Below are 19,711 nucleotides of genomic sequence, written 5' to 3'. Positions count from 1 at the left end.
TAATTTTTGGTGAGAACCGTCACATGAATGGTAGATTGAAAGTGTCTAGCACATTCAATCCACCAATGCACCCATTGTTAGGTTTATTTGAAAATTTATGTGAATTCGACTTGAGACATCTGCAGAAAAATAACAGAAAAAACATTGAGTCACATAACATGGATGTGAGTGAAAGAGAAGCTTGAATTTGACCAAAAGTCTTCTTATCCGTTTTCTAATACTGGATAAGGGGGGGAGACTGGTAGTTATGGAAACAAATGACTACAATCCAAGGATGCAACTTGTTTTGGATAGTGGCATCTATGGTGAATCCAGCATTAATGAGATGAATGGGACTTACAAAAAGGTCCATTGTTTCTTCAAACATCTATTTATAGATGGATTGATAGATATGAATACATTTAACTACTTGTCTATACTTAGTCCTAAAATACTCACATTATTTGGGTTGCCGAAATTACATAAGGACCAACAGAATCCACCCATGAGAGCCTTAGTTAATTCCTGGGGTTCTATCACATATGCTAGTGAGAAATGCATTGACTCAATCTTAAAGAAGTATGTTGTAAATGAAAAGCAAGTGTGTAGAGACTCATGGGCATTTTTGATTTCTATCAACAACCTTAAATATGATGAGGCTGTAATGTTTTTAACAGTAGACGTAGTTGATTTGTACTTCTCTATCCTCCATGAGGAAGGTATTGAGGGGGTAGTGGAGAGATTGCTTGCACATGGAGCTAATAACAGAGAAATCAGACTATTCCAGGAAATAATGGAAGTCATTTTAACTAACTTTGTAATGTTTGATAATCTGATATTCAAACAGTTGATGGGTGTTGCTATGGGTTCACCATGTGGGGGGAGCTATGCTAACTTGGTGCTGGCTAGTTGGGAACACAAGACCATCTTCTCAGATAGGGAAGGGGCTGACAGAATAAAGATGTATACAAGGTTTTTGGATTACATCTTTACTTTGTTTAAAGGCACTGAATCCGAAGCCCAGACTTTTGTACAACACCTCAACAACAGCACCAGTTTTTTCAAGTTCACCCACATATATCATGAGACTACTATCACGTACTTGGACATTGAGTTTAAAAAGAATATTGAGGAACAGCAGTATGTTGCTAGAATACACTGAAATCCTACATACTCAAACTCCATGCTTCATTACACGAGTTGCCACCCATTACACCAGAAGAGATCCGTGCAAATAGGACAACTTGTCCGAGCAGCAAAGATGGTTACAGATGACATAACTTTCCTTGCAGAATGTGAGATTCTTAAACTGATGTTCTTGAAGAGAGGTTACCCAAACACATTAGTCCTTGACTTGGTAGAAGAAGTTGTACATAAAAGGAGAGAAGGGTTTTATAATCCACTACTCAGACCTATTAGTAGGATAGTGACCTTAGAGGAGGGTGTGAGGTTGGAAGAGACCATCAACATAAATCAGGATGGTACACAAGATGTAGGAATTATTACAAGGAGAATTCCTAGCAGTTTTGTAACCCCTTTTTGCTTAGAAGTAAAAAAAAATTGAGGATATTTTGAGAAGAAACTGGAATATCTTTAGGATGGAACCAGAGGTAATGGAGAAGCTAGGTAATTCACCATCCTTTGTTTACAGAAAGAACAAGAACTTAAAACAGATTCTAGAAATGGAACCTCAGATCTTTAATAGAACTGGAGGTACATATAAGTGTGAGAGTTGCAATTATTGTAAATATATTGCAACAGGGACATAATTTGGAATAGGTCCTTTTAAGGTAAAGACAAAGGGTAGATTTAATTGTAATTCAAAATCTGTGGTCTACCTGGATAGCTATGTAGCCTGCCCAGCATATTATGTTGGGAAGACTGACAGAAAACTCAAAGTGAGAATCTATGAGCATGTTTATCACATTAAGAAAAAGTCACCCTCTAATGCTTTAGCTAGGCATTATTCTGAATACACAACTCATCACTTCCTCTTCAGAGTGATTTGCCAGGTTGTAGTGAGTATAAAAGGGGGTCCTTACCATTTAATTTTAGAAAGATAGGAGCTGATTTGGCAACTTAGACTGAACTCCTATAACCCCCCCGGGGTTAAATTAAGTCACCTCTATTGCTTGCATTTTAAAACTGAAGAATTTAATGTATTAAGAGAACCCTTGATGAAGTTTTTTTTTTCATTGCCTCTTTCGTTACACTGTTTGATATGATATTATATTACATTAGCATATATTTTACTGAACATTTTATATGTTTGTTTTTAAACAACTAACTTTTTTAATTATTACTTGTGAAAAATGTAACATTAAGCACACTTCTATGAGCACAAATGTTAGCTATGATAGGGACACATAACTTACATATATACACTTTTTACATCGGTTAGTATTATTTTTAAACATGAGTAGGAGAAATTATTCTCAGTAAGAGGATAACCAGATAGTGTATTTTGTTACTCTCTTATATATTATATACACTTACTCAATTCACAAATGCACCTTTATATTTATTTTTACTTTTATTTATATACTACTAAATTTATTTTATGTCTTGTTGCTGATGTCATTTAATGACTAATCATTTAATGACTAATCAAATATTATTGGTTAATGAAATTTTGAAATAATCATGTGGTATATATTTAAACTGAGAGTTTGTTTTTCTTGATGGTCTGAAGAAGTCTGCTATTTTAGAGATGAAAAGCACTTAACCGTTTTTTACTTGTGCTTCTTGTTTTCACAATAAATTTGTGTTCTACATGTTGGAGACTTGGTGTTAGTGTCAGCATCTTTTTTGAACTTTACATTTGGACTTTGTTTTTTGGAGAACCAAAAGTGCTGTTCACCAAAGCCCCCTGCATAAAAGAAGATTTATTTATTTTTTTTTCGAACGCAATTTAAAGAAAGCGCTTTTTCGGTGAAAGCGCTTTTGTTAAAGTGTGTTCAGTTATTGTGGATTTGGACTATTGGACTTTCGTTCAATAGTCTTAGATCCGCTGCAGCACAATGGAACCAAACATAGCTAAATCTACCCTACCCAAGTGGGAGGCCTCACCCACCACACCCCCCTCTAATTATATATACCAACTCTGATGTTCCACTAAAGTGGAGAAAAGGGTAAAGGTGTGCTGTGGGGCAAGTATTTCCTTGACCTGGGAGTATTCAGAGAATCACAGAAGTGATTTTTGATAAATGTGTGTTTGCTGAAGAGTGACTTTGGCAAGCTAATATAGACCCCCTCCTATGTACTTAAATTTATCATGTATCCATAAATATGGGTATTGCTGAATCAATCTGTGCATGAGAACATAGTTTACAGCTATTACCTTTGTTTTGTCTTTAATAATTTTGTACTCCAAAAAGAGTTGAAACTGTCTCAGAATGTTCCACAACACTGAACTGTCCTTTACTGGTTTTATCAGGTGCAAAATAATATCATCTGCAAATTAAGCCAACTTTTCTGGATTACCATACCAATTATATCCTTGAATTTCTGAATCACTTTTTCCTTTGCCACAAGTTCTAAATATAATGCAAATATTAAAGTGGGAAGAGGACACCCTTGTCTGGTTCCCTTGGTTCAGGACATTATCATAGCTCAGATGAAGTAGTGGTACATTGCTCTGACTATGGTGTACAGGGTTCTGGGTTCAAGATGGGGTAGGGCTGATTTTTATATCTGACATGGCTTAGTGGTAAATCACATTGGCTATGGTGTGCAGAGTCCTGGGTGTGAGCCTTGCAAAGGGTGCTTATTTAGGGGAGGGAGGTTGGCATAATGGTTAAGATATTTACCTTACAGATCTAAGGTACAGGGTTTGATCCTTGCATGGGTTAATTGGCTAGGCTTAAAACAGGTCACAAGGGCAGTTAGCCTAATACTAATCTATAAACTCTGATCTATGTTTGTGTGTGTGTGCATTTTGGTGTTTTATAAGTGTCTAAAGTAATGTGTGGTTGATTGGCTGTGTATTGCCAGCCACCTTATTTCCTTGGGATTACTAAACACATTAAATGGAGTATGCTTTAACAGTTCACCCTGTGTCACAGTGTCTATGCTTTAACAGTTCACTCTGTGTCACAGTGTCCTTTTCCTATGAAAAGATATATATTAAATCATTTATGTTTCTTTAGTTTGAGTTTAATTTCAGTATTGAAAAACCCATTCCTATTTCTTTATGGTATGTATTTATTTATTTATTTACATTTGTTTACCGGGTAATGTCCAACTTGGCAAAATGCCCTTTTTTAGCAGAGACCCGGGGATAAAATCTCCAGAAGCATACATAGATATACAAAAGTATTTTAACAGAAATATCATACAATGAGGTTACAAATCCAACAGAGATGTGGATTGTATAAAAACAGTAAAAGCGTTGATAGAAATATATTCAATTAACAGTTAATATATTCTATTAACAATTTGCATAATATATTCATAGTATCCCTTTTTTATACATTCAAATGTGTGGAGGGAGTGCCCCCATCCAAACGTTATGAGGATGTAAGAGGGCTGCAAACAAAGTAATAGAATGATGTTTTTATACTCCACTCCTGTTCCTTTTGCAGTGATAGCAGCCCACATCCCTGAATGCCTTGAGATTAAGTACAGTAGTTGGCCTTTCAGTATGCAGTGCACCCTGATCTATAGTCATGGCAAAGCAGTTCATGAATATTTCAGAACTTCTCCCCATGACTACAACTGAGGAAACATTTGCATACTTCTGTGGTACTGAAGGAATGCAGTAGTATTCAAATTCCTGTTGTCTGGAACTGTGTCACATTATCTTCTATTGAGTTTACTAATGTGTATCTGTTGTACCCAGTTGCAATACCCCTTATACTTACAGTTAGAAGTCATGATTCTGACATGTACTTCACTAAATATTACTTTTCCTATAATGTTACTGCTCAGACATGGGTGTCTATGTATAATATAATTGTAAGTGATGGAACAGGGGCATTCATTCCTTTAATCCTGTGTTTCTTAGAACAGTGGTACTGATGGTCAATAAAGACTGGAAGATACAGCTTTAGCGTAAAAGTAATTTAATTTTCCGCTTTCGTCTCACCAAGACTTCATCAGAAAAACAAATGAAAACAGTAAAACTCAAACTACACATCTTAAATACATTCATTGTGCATATAATTAATCAATTATCCAATAAAAATCCACTTTGAATCAAAAGCATTCATCTAGTTAAAAAGACAGTTTTCCTATAATTGTAACAGACCTTAAACAACATGTGTGCCTAAATCTTGTGACCCATTGTAGCATACTGACAAGTACTAAATGTAAGGAAAGAGTTCATTACATTTTCCTGATAGTTAATTTTCTGTTTCAAGAAGCGTTTGATGTTTATTGCATCATTTAATCCAGGCCTCTTATCTGCCCTCAATTTTATTTGCCAGGAAGTTTCCCTTTTTTCTATCACATTTTTAAAATCCTGACCTCTGGGGTCTGTTTTCACTACCTCCAAAATTAAAAATAAAAACTTCTTGAATTTGTTACAGGTCACTGAATGCTTAAATAAAGCATTATTTTCATCTTTAGTTTTAATACTATACATATGTTCTCTCATCCTTTCCATCAAAGTTTGTGTGGTCATTCCTACATAAAATGCTTCACAGCCACTGCACAAAGCAATGTATACTAAGCCTTTTTCTCTACATGTCAAATGACCCACCACCTTGATGGTGTATTTCATGTGGGGTAGACTAATGAATGGCCCTTCTAATATAAATCTGCAAAACTTGCAGTGTCCACACTTAAACATTCCCATCAGTTTTGAAATGGGTGGACAATTGCTCTTAGAAGAACACCTTTCCAAGACATTCTTTAAACTGTTGTTGTTCATATAAACGAAGTTGGGCTTGCTTCCTAAAATTTTTGTTAACTCACTATTTCCTTCTATTATTCTCCAGTTTCTTTAAATAATCCCTCGAATCTCCCCACTATCTTTAGTCATATCAAGATTGCACACTGTACCAAAATTAAATGTTCTACCCTCTTTTATATTGCTAATAAAATGTCTTTTCAAAATAGGTGGATAAAGGTATTTTCTTTTCGACAAAATATCTCTCTGTAAGGACTCTAAATACTCAAAGTCATAACCCCTTTCAAGAAACATAGAAGTAATCTCATGAAGTTTACTATTCAAATCCACAATGGGTGTAGTCATACGGCAAGCCCGTATGTACTGCCCCTTGGGTATATTCTTTTTAATGAAATAAGGGTGGTTGCTTTTAAAATGTAAGTAACCATTGGTGAAAGTATCTTTCCTTTAAATTTTACTCTCACATTGTTTATCTAAATCATTCCATTCTAAAGTCACATCCAAGAAATCAACCCTATCCCCAATGCCACTTTTTGCAAACTGTAAATACCCAGATTCAACATTCAATTCTTCCATAAGAATTCATTCACTGATGTTGCAGTCTCCTTCAAAAATAAAAAGGAGATTGTCTACAAATCTAGCATAAAAAATGTATTTTGTAGGGCAGCTTTAATTTAGATTTAAATTAAATTAAATTAAATTAAATTTAGATAGAATGTTGGCCTCCCACAATGCCATCACTATATTGGCGTAAAATGGTGCCGCAGGTGAATCCATCCCAACACCCTTACCTTGTTTAATGAAACGCCCATCAAAAGCTGTAAGAGAATTTCTTTCCTCATATTCCAATTTGGAACCCTGTCAAGTAAGTTTATTTTGTAGTTTTTTGGAAATCATTTTAGAGCGTAATTATTTCACGTTTTTCTGCTAGTGTTGATATCTTTAGTTTATTATTTGTAATAGTGTATGAAAGCTGTTGGTCTATTCTGATACTGCATGTTGCTTTTATCATGTACTTCTGAGTATTTTTGTTGATCTGTTCGCTGCTCTGTACTCTTCCAGCACTGACACTTCTTGTCTTAATTGCTTTATAGTGTTCTCTATTCAATAGTTCCATGATGGCATTTGGTTTCTTCCCTTCCTTTCTCTTATTGCCCTGTGTTTTTATGGTAAGACTTTATCTGTTATTGATTTAGCTGCACAGTAATATTTACTGGTTACTTCTTTTATATCACATGAATTTCTGTGAACAGTCTTGATTACTGTGTTTATTTATTTTATCAGACTTCTAACATTTTAAGTCTTATTGACTTTCTGTAATCTATTTCTTTCATTGGTCTTAATATGTCTATCCAACACTATTAAATAAAGCAACTCTTCACCTAGATCTTATTTTTCTAAACTAAGAGCACATTCTTTGTTCTTTGATTCTTGCGGGCATTTTGCATAAAGTTCCAGAAAGCTTCCTGTAACATATTCTCTTCAGCTTCAACCTGTAGCATCAATTGCTCTTTCATATTGGAAGTCAGTGGTCTATCACTTCATGACATTGACTGAGTCAGAGTTGCCACAGTTTCCTGTTCCTTTCCTTGCTGTGCAACTCCAACTGAACTTTTGTACTGGTTTCCTACTGAAGACTCCAATGTATCTTTATATGGCAACTGATCAAATGTTTTCCATTTAACTGTTTTTCTCTTAATTTGGGGACTCATTGTTCTATAATGCTGTGATGTTACCAGAGTTGGATTTTCTACACTAAATCCTTTACTTCTCAGGTAATACATAACTTCAGTTCCTATTTCTTTAACTTCTCCATTACTAATCCTCTTTTGCCTTTCTTCCTTTGTTTTCTTATTTTTTGTATTGCAAAATTTTTCATATTCAGATGCTTTTGCCTGTATTTCTTTTCAAATATCTTTGGTGCAGCTTTTTTTTTGTCTGTATTGATTAGATTGGCTTTCTCATTTGCATAAATATTGCACTATATTAAAACTCTTTTTCTTTCCCATGTCCATATTTCTTCTTCAGATGTCTCCCTCTCCCCCTGTTTCTTCTTATTTTGGGGAGCCATTGTTCCATCATGCTGTGACATAACCTGTGTTAGATTTTCTACACTAAATCCTTCTAATAAAAGATATTCCTTAACTTCAGTTTCTGTTTGACTTCTACTTTTTAGCCTTCTGTTCTACATTTCCTCCATGTCTCTCAACCTTTTAGCAGAAAAAATCTGGACAAAGCCTCACAGAATGGGGGTCAAAGGCCCAAAAATAGGGAGATATTTTAAATACTGCTCTTATAAACTTAGAAAATTGCTAAAATAACATAAATTGTCTTAGCATGCATTTCTCTGAAGGATATGAAGTCTAAAATAAATATATATAATTAAATAAGCAAAAATAGAAGAAGGCTCCAGACCACGGCACTTAAAAACATAAACTCTTTAATAACAAAGTAATGGGTGAGCACTTTCACAGAAACAAGCTGCTTCATCAGACAACAAATGCACAAATTCATCCTCTCTTTAAATCAAGTTCAACCAATAAGCAGCTCAATTGAAATGGTGTGGCTAAATCAGAATAACACAGACATTTTTGGAGAAGTATTGTTAATTAGTGTATTAATCAGAAAGGGCATTAGACTTAGATAGAGACAATGGCATTTAATGTAGTTGCAGACAAAGATAATACCAACACTGATACTGGAAAGGATTGATGATTAAATTATCAAGATTGTTGTCAATGTGGCATACTGTACCATTTCAGTCTTCTGGGTTATTGAGTTTACATCGAGGAATAAATATAACTTCTGTAGCTGGTTATCATTTTTTAGCTGAATTGAACTACTGAACTGCATTGGCAGAATTACTGCTAGATGCACTTAAACTATCTATCTCAAAAAATAGTCCAATGTGTTTTGGTAAGCATAAAAGTGAAAATGAAATGAAATTATTATGTTTATTTGAACAACAACAAAGGAATGCCAAACTGTGAATAATACTCTGAAGCAAAAACCACTTGAAGATGTGAAAACAAATAAGTTTATTTCTGAAGTCACATTGCATTTATAATATTCATCTTAATGCTTACTTACACCACAGGCACTGTGGGTGCATTGTCAGCCTCCATAAGGACTGTATTGTGATTTCAAGTAATGTTAGAGAGATCACCTCACGTGTCCCCCTACAGAATTATAGCCTATTCTTAAAGATGTGAAAATATATATTATAAAGGCCTATAATGTACCTCAATAGAGAATGGCAGTAAAAGGCATTTCTGTAAGTCAAAATCAATAGATTAAATTGTGAATAATTTGAATAAAAAGATGAAGATGGGAATCAGAAGGGAACACATAGGAGACAGGTCAGTGAGCTATGGACTGGAAAAATGTTACGTGCTGAGATGCTTTCTGTTTACTATATATCAATGGCACTCACCACAATCAGTTTGACAAGATAAGCACATGGAGATGGTTTACAGCAAGACTTGCACCTTATAGTTTTAGCTGGCAGATTACATTTCAGATTTAATGTGATACAATGCTAGGCAAAGGACTTTGCTGAGAAAAGCTCACTCAAAACCTACCTTTTGATGGAGTGCCACAAAACATGTCAGAGAAAAAATAATATGATAGTGATAATTTTGACTTATCATCTTCCAAAATAAATTTGCAATAATTACAATTATTTCACTTTAACATCCCCTTCATTTCACATGTCTCTTTCATATCTCTGTAAAAATATTCCTTTAAATTCTTGACTCTTTTTGTTACAAAAACTGGATTATCTCCTGTTAGCTTCCTCGACTCTTGAAAATTCATCAAGAATTCCCAATTATTTTTCACTATCCCCCTAATACCCAACTCATCTACTGAATTCTCTAAGAAACAGGCCAAGGAATATTCCTTATTAACATTCCGCTTTCCAACTGGGGCCTTTGTTCCTATTCCTTCATAACATTTTTCATGGCATCATCAATTAATCAATGTGAAAGGAAAGGGATGTTGAAGTGCAATAATTGTAATTACTGAAAGTTTATTTTAGACAGTGCTATAATAAAGTGTCTAAATTTGCATCAAATATTCATTTCAGAACCAACACTGTATAGAACTAAAAAGCCTAATTTGATTAGAACTGATCTATCAACTAACATATATACAGCTTCCTACCACCTATAAAACTATCCAGCATTCATCGGCTTGCCCAGCACTAAATACTATTCTACACAACTATGTTCCCATTCGGTCATTATGATCTAATGACCAAAATCTCCCCTCTGTCCACAAACCTATCAAATCAGCTGAGCATTGTCTGCACTCATACTATGTTGTTAAGGCCTAGAACTCTTTACCTGAATCCATCCTGCCAATACCCTCCATCCAGTTCTTGAAAATTATTTTAAAAAACTTCCTAGCCAAAATCTGTCTTTTGTTCTTGTTCAGCACCAAGAAAACTCTGAACATATGAACAGAAACCTATTCATACTTATACCTTCTTATTCTCTGATGCATATCTTAAAGCTATTCATTATAAATATTATATTGCTATAATTCTGTTGCTGCCTCTCTTACAACATAGCATTTGTCTTGCTACTTTACATATCATGCTATTTTACTGTGTACAGGAATTGTTAATTATGATGTATTTATTTATTTTATTTTATTTTATGTTATTTTTATTTTTAATATGTTTCCGGGGTAGAATAATGTTTCTTATGGACAAGTTTCAGGCTCAGACTAAACAAAGGCAACAAAGAGTGTCTTGATAAAAAAAAAAAAAAAACTGTGAACACAGGCTGAGTGGTAACATTGCCATTTATGTCTGTACCTGTTATGGTTGTACAAAAGTAAATGAAATACTGGTGACGATAAAGGTAAGTTTGACACATGCAGGCAATGTAATGCAAAGATAAGCACAAAGAAAGGTTGTAGGAGATGTATGAAATGTTGGAAAAAGATGTAAATGTATGTATAAAGTGGGTGTGATGAGAGAGTGAGATGGAATAGTGACGGGAAAGACCAGTCTCAAAGTATGACAAATTTAGCGAAGGGGGTAGCTGACATGGCTTAAAGATAAATGTTGCTTTGCAAAATGTAGAATTAAGTAATATGACCTACAATGAAGGACTTAAATTAGACTTCATTGAGTAGATAGGCTTTTAGCTGAGGTCTACATTTCAAGCAGAGAGTAAATACCTTGAGATTTGCACATATGGATTCCCACAGTGAAGTACCTAGTGAAGAAAAACAGTCTTTAAAGCAATGAAGATTACTTGGTTGGCAACTTTGTTTGCAGTTATATGTTCATCATTGTTTATTTCTAGTATTTTCAACTTGCTTGACTTAAGCAGTGGCCAAAAATAGTCGTTATGTATTTAATATGCATTGAGTCCAGGAGCGCGTTAAGTAGTTAGCTCAAATTTCTATTTGCCCTCAAGAATTGTCTGGTTAAGATATCCAAGATGGCTGCACACTAACAGCATAAATTCAGCTTTCCCAATATGAAAACAGAAACTCAGAAAAGATAGTCAGTGAACTGGTCTTTTGGGGTAAATTTCAGTTACTGGCTAGAAAATGCACTGCCTGAATGCTAGCAAAGAAGAAATTCAGAGAACCTGAAAGAAACTCCATCACAAAAGTTGAGGTGAAAACACTGGCTGGGAAGAATCCTGCAGCTGTTCAACAGAAAACAGTCAAAGCACCAGCTTTGGTACAAGATATGACTTTCAGTAACCTAGTGGAAAAATAAGTTAAATGTACTCAGAGCTGATTAAAATAAACAAGATGCCAAAGGAGTATGTCAACTCAAATAACAAAAGGCAGGAAAAATGGAAGAAGCTTTAAACAGATATGCAGAGGAGCTGAAGGTTGAAATAAAAAAAGTTGGCTAAATATTTTGAAACAATGGGAGATGTTTCAAAATATGGTAAACCTAGGAGATGTAGCATGTAGGGATAACCTGATATTTTTTCCTATAGAGAGAAACTGGAAGAAACAGACTGTATTGATTTTATGAAAGCACAAATAAGCAATTGGACTGGCATTCCACAGCAGGAGTAGTTAATTAAACAGGCACATCATGTGTATGCTCCAAACCTGGCTATGAGAAAGCAGCCACGATCTGTAATAGCAAAGATGCAATCCTACCAGTTGAATGAGTTGATTATAGGTGGCAGAAGAACAAAGGACTATAAGTTGGAGACAATAGAGTATTTGTGGAAAATGATTACTCACTGTACTCTTGGTAGAAGAGGAGTACATTTATTCCAACAAATAGGTTTGAGATTCAAACTGCTGTATCCAGCTATCTTCAGAATATTCCTGGAGGGAATCCTAAGGTGGAAATTCAAAGGTTTGTCCAACAAAAAAGTGGACTATCAAACATAAAGGGATTCTGCTTCTCATTCCCCTGACAATAAAGCACATAGTGAATATACCAGTGAAACCTTTTCCTATGTTCCAATGAAAAATGCTTAAGTGACAGAAAAAAGTGAGGCAGGTGGCTACAATAACCAAAAATACTTTGGAAATGAACCACAGTCTGGAGTTGGGAGATGGATATCATCAGGAAGAAAACCAGCACCTCTGAAATTCATGAATTAATGTGGGATTACAAAGCATCAGTCATGTCTATGAAATATGTCGGAACAAGAAAACCTGGAAATATTGGACTTTTTTGACTTTGTTAAACTTGTAGGGGATTTCAAATCATATGCCCTACTTCATATTATTAATGTTTGGAAGAACATTAAGAAGAGTGGAAGAGAAAGAAAAGAGGTAACTTTAACTAAAACCGTTTTTGTTCTTAATATTTCTATATGACATGACATATACTGCATGTTATTAAAGCTTTTTCAGTTATTCTTTTGTGTAATATGGATACTAAAGTAAACAGGCACTGTCGGTCTCCTACTTTGGACACAACAGAAGAGTCTTTGTGGGTTCTGATCAAGCAGCTTTATTCTATACAAACACATCACTTTAAAGGGCTACTGATTTTAAATTAAGTAAGTTATATACAAACTAACAACTATGATCATGCATGCATGCTCTCACTGTGGCTTCTCTTACAAAATGTTACTAGGGAGTGCACGTGTCTGGAATTTATTTGTGCAAGTACAGCCTTGACATGCTTCTTAAAGATACAGCACACTTCACTTGCAATCTGATCTACATCCTCCCTTTTTGAGAAGTAGATCTTAAGACACCACACATCTATTTAGCATACAGAAATCACGGGTAATTCTTCGGCATGAATTATACAATACTAAGTACACCTATATATGCAATCAAGTCCACATTAATGCGTATTTCACACACAACTTTGACACTTGCCCATATCATGTGACATAAAACTGGGAATTAAATTTAGCAACTGGAACTGTCTCTGCAAAATGTTTGACCTGTGGAATGTCTGGAACATTTTCTGGAATGGAATCAGAATTTTGAACGCAGTCTGGTATGGAAACAGTGTCTGATTCACTCTTAGATTTGAAGTTTGCATCACAGAAACAATGCTGTGATGGTGAGGATGATTCTGATATAGGAAGAAGATGTTTCTCTTTCCTCCTATATTCTACACCTTCGGAATCTAACAAGTAGAATCTTGACTTGGCACAGATGCCTGTAATCTGTCCAATTCAATCAAAGCCTTTTGTTGTCTAGATTCATACCATAACTCTTTCCCTCAATGGATGAAGTAATCTGCTCGATCTGTCATAACTAGATTTCTGAATATTACATTTCTTAGCCAATTGAGCCTTGATTGTTTTACTGTTCTTAGGTTTAGGCTTCAATAAAGTGGAAGTAATGGGTAGCATAGTTCTAGTTTGTCTGGAAAGCAGTCTTTGAGCAGGTGAGCCAAGAATATCATCACAAGGTATGTTGCTGAGATTAAGCAAATTTAAGAACACATCAGTATTGTCATGTTTTGTCCTTTCAAGTAACTGCTTTGCACTCTGTACTGCAAGTTCAGCTAGACCATTTTGGTTTTACCTTCACTGTCGTCTATGCACTTTATGGCTCTGTTGTTTACTCTTTTTGATCCCTGTTCTGACACCATGTCACTGTCCTGCTTTGGACACAATAGAAGAGTATTTGTGGGTTCTGTTCAAGCAGCATTATTCTATACAAACACATCACTATAAAGGTTTACTGACTTTAACTTAAGTAACACAACGAGCAGGGACCTTTAGGTCTTCAGTATAACACTCTCCCAACTGAGCTATTTCAAAAGACACACACACACACAAACACACACACACATGCACACACACACACACACACACACACACACACACACACACACACACACACACACACACACACACTCGTCTACCACAAATTCACTAAGTACTGCATAGACACTTGTACATTTGATGCTAAACAGTTATGCATTTCTCACCAGATAATATTTTTGACTTAGGCAAGCAATAAAAGTTTAGTAGAGTAAGTATAACTGTGAAATATTTCATGCTATGTACTCTGTGAGACTGTAATGAAAATTAACTGCCACATTCATGCTCTGTAATGGTTAGAAAATTCAATTGCTAAAGATGTTTTCTTCAGAATTGACTGGTTATAAACATTCATTAGAGATGATAGTGATAGACAGAAACTATGGGCTTTTACTTCCTTAACTCTTTCACACTTACACCTGTGTAGAGTCATACCTCTAGCAGGCTAGAACATAAATATTTTCTAATCATATCTCTCAACCTCTTAGAGTAAGACATCTGAACAAAGCCATAAAAAACGTGGGTACAAAGGTCCAAAAATAAGGACAGTTTTTAAATATTATCCCTACAAACTTAGGAAGCTGATAGAATAGCGGGTTTTGCATTAGCACACATTTTATAAATGATATGAAGTCTAAAACTCAAATGTCTGTCATTATTTTCTGACTCCAGTCCTGAATGACTTGCCAATGATTTGTTAAAAAAAACACATTTTTTTGTAGAAACATATAAAAAATGTGAGGCAAAAATCTGGACATTCTGTGAAAATCTGGGCAGTTGAGAGGCATATTTCATGGGATCTAAACCTGGTCATCACAATGAACAAAACATGCTGGAAGGATAGGTTCTTAACCCAGAAACTCCCCATACTCTGGAATAGACTGCCCATACATGTCAAGCTGAGCACCTCTTTGGCCCTCTTCAAAAGGAACCTTGACGATTGGATGGGAGATAGGAAATTCACCCCAAGGATCACATCAGTCACCCTGCTAGACAGGGGACCAGAAATGTAAATATTCTGGGAAGAAATCTCCAGGGAATTGTAATGGCTAGGCTTGTATAGGCCCTAGGGCTGATAGCTTAGTACCAACCTATGAACCTATAAACCTATGTTTATAATCCACATTAAGCAAGGTGAGTGGCTATGGGAATTATAATATGTTGGTGAATTTCTGCAGTTTTAGTAAGACTGACATACTGAATAACTCCTGTGGGATGTTTTGGATCTTGATTTAGTTTGCCTTCTGGAACATGGTGGCCTAGATCTTTGGTTTACAATGAGAAGTAGAACTGCTTGGCACTTGTACATGGACATCAATGGTGCTCATCACTAATCTCCTCACAATGTATGATTGCAAAAGGCAAATGATTTGTAAGCCATAGATGGACATGTCTAAGTATGTGACCACATTAAATGGTGAGAATGATGAAATAGGAGCGAGATCAGAGTGGGGGTAAGCGAAAGGTATAAAAGAAGGTGAGCTACTACGGAATGACCAAGATGGTGGTGGGGAAGCTGGGAAAACATTTTTTGTAGGAGAGGTGCCCACTTTGATGTATAAAAGTAAGATAAGTTGGGGAAGCAAGTAAGGGATGGTCAGATAGTGGGTTAGGTAGCAGGAGAAGACAGAAACAACTGGCAGGGTATGTGCTAACACAATGAGGAAGGGAGGATACAATAGTGAAGGGAACTTCAGACAAGCATAAAGAAGAAGTGGGATGTCAACCACCACCATGGGAATCACCATCAATGAACTATGTCACCGTGGTGGACACAGCTTTGGATAGAAACCTGGCTCAATGAGTTGTTGGAAGAGGATCTTCATTTAGCTGATTAATGCATTCAACCTCTTGTTGATAGTCTCCCCCTCACAATGCCTGCAGCTGATGGATGACAAATATGCCACCTTCACTTGCATTGCTACTACTTGGCACAACTGTCCTTGCATCTGGTTTTGAACTACCTGAAACAGGAGGTGCAATTAAGGCAGGAGATGTGAGGGCATCTCCAGCCTGCTTAGACATGGATGTGCTTCATTCTTCTAGTGTTGATGGTAGTATTGTTCCTGTCACTTGTTGAAGACAGATAATTCTACTAGAGGGATGGCTGCAGGTCATGATATTCATGCATAAAACAGCAGAATAAATGCAAGAAAATCAAAATAATAAACAAAATACATGCATGTAATAGAAAAGGTAGTGATAAAGAGGGTAGGAAGACAGAAATCCAACAACAATGAATAAATACAACTGTTATGTACTTGTCATAAGATTGTTTTACCTGATATATGTGAACTAACAAATGCAACTGCCAAGTTAACATGGCTACTAGCATACGACTTGACATTGGTAACTATGTACGTAATAGTTGCAGAGTATGTCAGTATTGCAAAAAAATCACACTGGTGAAATTCTTGTTGATTATAACATTGAATTATTATCCAAAGTTACTTACAGTTTATTTTGATGCAGTCTCTGTAGCAGATATGATTTTGTAAGAAGAACATTATTTTGTGAAAAGAATGATTGCTGTGTAACTGCCATCTTTAAAAGGCAAATGGCTAGCCTGATGATCTCCTTGGATAGGGGGTAACCATCTGAAATATCAGGACCAGATAGATCGAGTCCCAAAACACAGAGACTGAATGGCCAAAAGTTCAAACTTGAATTTACTAAGTCTGAAATGCCATTTCACAGTTTGGTATATATATATATATATATATATATATATATATATATATATATATATATATATATATATATATATGTAGGGGGAGGCTTCCCACCCAAAAAGAAATTTTAAGGAGAAGAGCAATTTTTGAGATTTGTCTGGGTCCTTGGTCTTTTTTTCTTTTCAGAATTTTGCCATTCGACATTTCATGTGCTGGCATTTCAATAGGGAGCCTTCAATAGAGAGCCTGGACAACGTATTAAAGTTTGTAGTCCAATATGCTTTCATGACATCTGAGACAAATGTACATATACAAAGAAAAAAAGAGGTTCAGATCTACCCTTCTCTCATAGTTTAGAAAACTGGCAGTTGGCACAGCAGCTAAGGTTGGAAACTGTAGTCTATGTGGTATAGGTATGGTATGGACATTAAAATGGTTTGGATTTACCCTTGCAGCTTTCATTTTGCATTTTTGGATTTACAGTATGCTGTTGTGGAACCTGGCTTTGGTTTGTTGTTAATTATTTCACTCTTGGGTATGTCTCAAACTGAAACACTATTTGGATCTAGTTCCAGGTCCCCTGGTGCCATTTCAGGCAACAAAGAAGAATCTGGAGAGTTAGCCATCCTTTTGGATTGTATGGACAAATGATGAGACAAATTCTGTCTTTAGCAGTTGCTTTAACCCAAAACAGAGCTATGTGTACTAACAGTCAAGGGTGTTCTATCAACAATGTTGTTTGTGGCAATTCCTTCAATACTGACAATAACATGTCTGTGGGAGCTGTTGGGCAGCTATTACATGAACCATCTCCAGATTTTACTTTGAATATCCAGGGATGCCTTGAGGCCAAGTTCCTGTTTAAGGAAACCTTTTTTGGTGCTGAGAGTCATTAATCAGCATGGCGTTCTGACCAGGAACTGACCCTGGACTTTAAAATAAAACAGTTTGAAAAAATACTGTTTAAGTTCAAAGCTCTGCAGATGGACACTTCTTTCCTGCACTATTGTATTGCTAACAAACAAGTCCCAAAAATATTACGTATTTTTAAATATCCCAGTGGTGTGAATAGTGGTTCAGTGTTTCACATGAAGCTGCTTGATTTTTTTGACCGTATAGGAGTTGAAATTATGAACATTATAGCTCAGTATAATATGTGGTGCCTATCAGGATATGAAGAGGAACTTTGCAAGCTCAACTCTGACATCAAGAAAGATCTGCTGTTTCATCCTCACTCTCATGAGTTTCAGGAGGTTTTACATAAGGCGAATGACTATGAGTGCAGTGCCTTTTAGAAGAAGCAAAAGAAAATTACCAGGGACATTGGTGACTACAGGAATAAGAGGGTTTATCCAAACATCCCTCTGGTGCTGCAGTTTTGCAGGAATATGCTAGCCTGATACCTGAACAGGTTGGGCAAGATAAGTTCATTAACCCTAACAACCACAATGACTACTCTAGTGGTCCAAGAAGGTCAAAAGACTAGAGGAAAGATGGGAAATAGGTAAAAATAACTATCAAGGTGGATCCAGGTATAACCCTTCCAACCAGGATTTTCAGAACAGAGGGCAACACAACCAGAAATATTGGAGATGGCATGTTTGGACAATTCCCTCAATAATTTACAGGTACTGTTTCCATTTTCATCTTTGGAGGTTGTAAAATATTCAAATATTCTGCTTTCACAGTCACAGATGCCCTAGGTTCCTTGTTGCAAAAAGGCTTTAAATTTGTGCCTTCCAAGCAACCTAGTGTGGTGGATGTGTGGTGGATGTTATTACAGAACTGAAACTTTTCACTAGGAAGCTTAACATCAAGTGTATCCATCTACCTTCTATTGATAACACTTCATTTGACCTTAAAAGGGCCAGTACTTATAACCCTCCTTTGCTTCATGGTATTAATTTATTTGAGCTGCTTTGTAAGCAAAGTGTAAGAGAATGAAGGCAAAAGAACAATGAACCCAAATTCCACAATTCATTGGCAGCCATTGTCAAGGATAAAAAATATTTGTACCACAAATCTGGACAAGTCTGGTGGTGTGGTTATTATGGACAAGTGTCTTTACACTTTCAAAATGCTTGAATATCTATACAATGAAAGATTCTTCATAGAAGTCTCATATAATGAGATCAACATTGCCTATCAGGCTATTTATTATCTTGTAGAAGATTTTTTTTTACTTTTTATCCTCCTGTTGACCTCAGACACTTCTTTACAGTCAATCATCTTCATTTACCAGGAATTTTTGGTATCCCCAAGATCCACAAATGTATGGAAGACCCTCCTTTGAGACCTATCATGGCTTCTGGTGGGTCTAAAACTGAGCCTTTGGCCAAGTTTGTGGACATGAAGTTAAAATCTTTTATGGTTGACAAACCACACTTGGTAAGGGACTCCTGGCATTTTTTGGAGGTAATCTCAGGTACTAGTTTTGTGAACATGCATTACTGGTCACTATAGACATTAAAGACTTGTTCTCTGTTATACCTCATTATGAAGGCTTAAAGATGTTTCATCATGCAATAGTCAAGGGAACTGACTTGAGGAATGTTGACATACAACTGTTATTGCAATGTATGGAAATTGTATTATCCAACAACTTTGTGTTCTTCGAAGGTGAATTTTTTTAAACAGCACAGGGGTGTAGCAATGGGGGCAGCATCTCAAAGTATATCTGAGATATTTGGATGATGTTTTTATTTTATGGGGTGGTAATGAGGAACAATTGTCTCAATTCATACATTATTTGAAACATTCCACAGAATTTTTGGAATTCACCTATAATTCTGATGAAAATAAAATTAGTTTCCTAGACATTATGCTGTACAAGAACACACCTAAGCAAAAATACGAGTCTACAATATTCAGAAAAGCTACCTTCTCTAACTCTTACCTACATTACGATAGCCAGCACCCTATATGGCAAAAGCGTAACTTGGTGAAGAGCCAGCTTATCAGAACAAGCCGATTGGTGT

This window comes from Protopterus annectens, chromosome 4.part0 (assembly GCF_019279795.1).
Source record: "Protopterus annectens isolate FY-2018-M chromosome 4.part0, PAN1.0, whole genome shotgun sequence".
Classification (NCBI taxonomy): domain Eukaryota; kingdom Metazoa; phylum Chordata; order Ceratodontiformes; family Protopteridae; genus Protopterus; species Protopterus annectens.
This window is presented reverse-complemented; position numbering follows the sequence as displayed.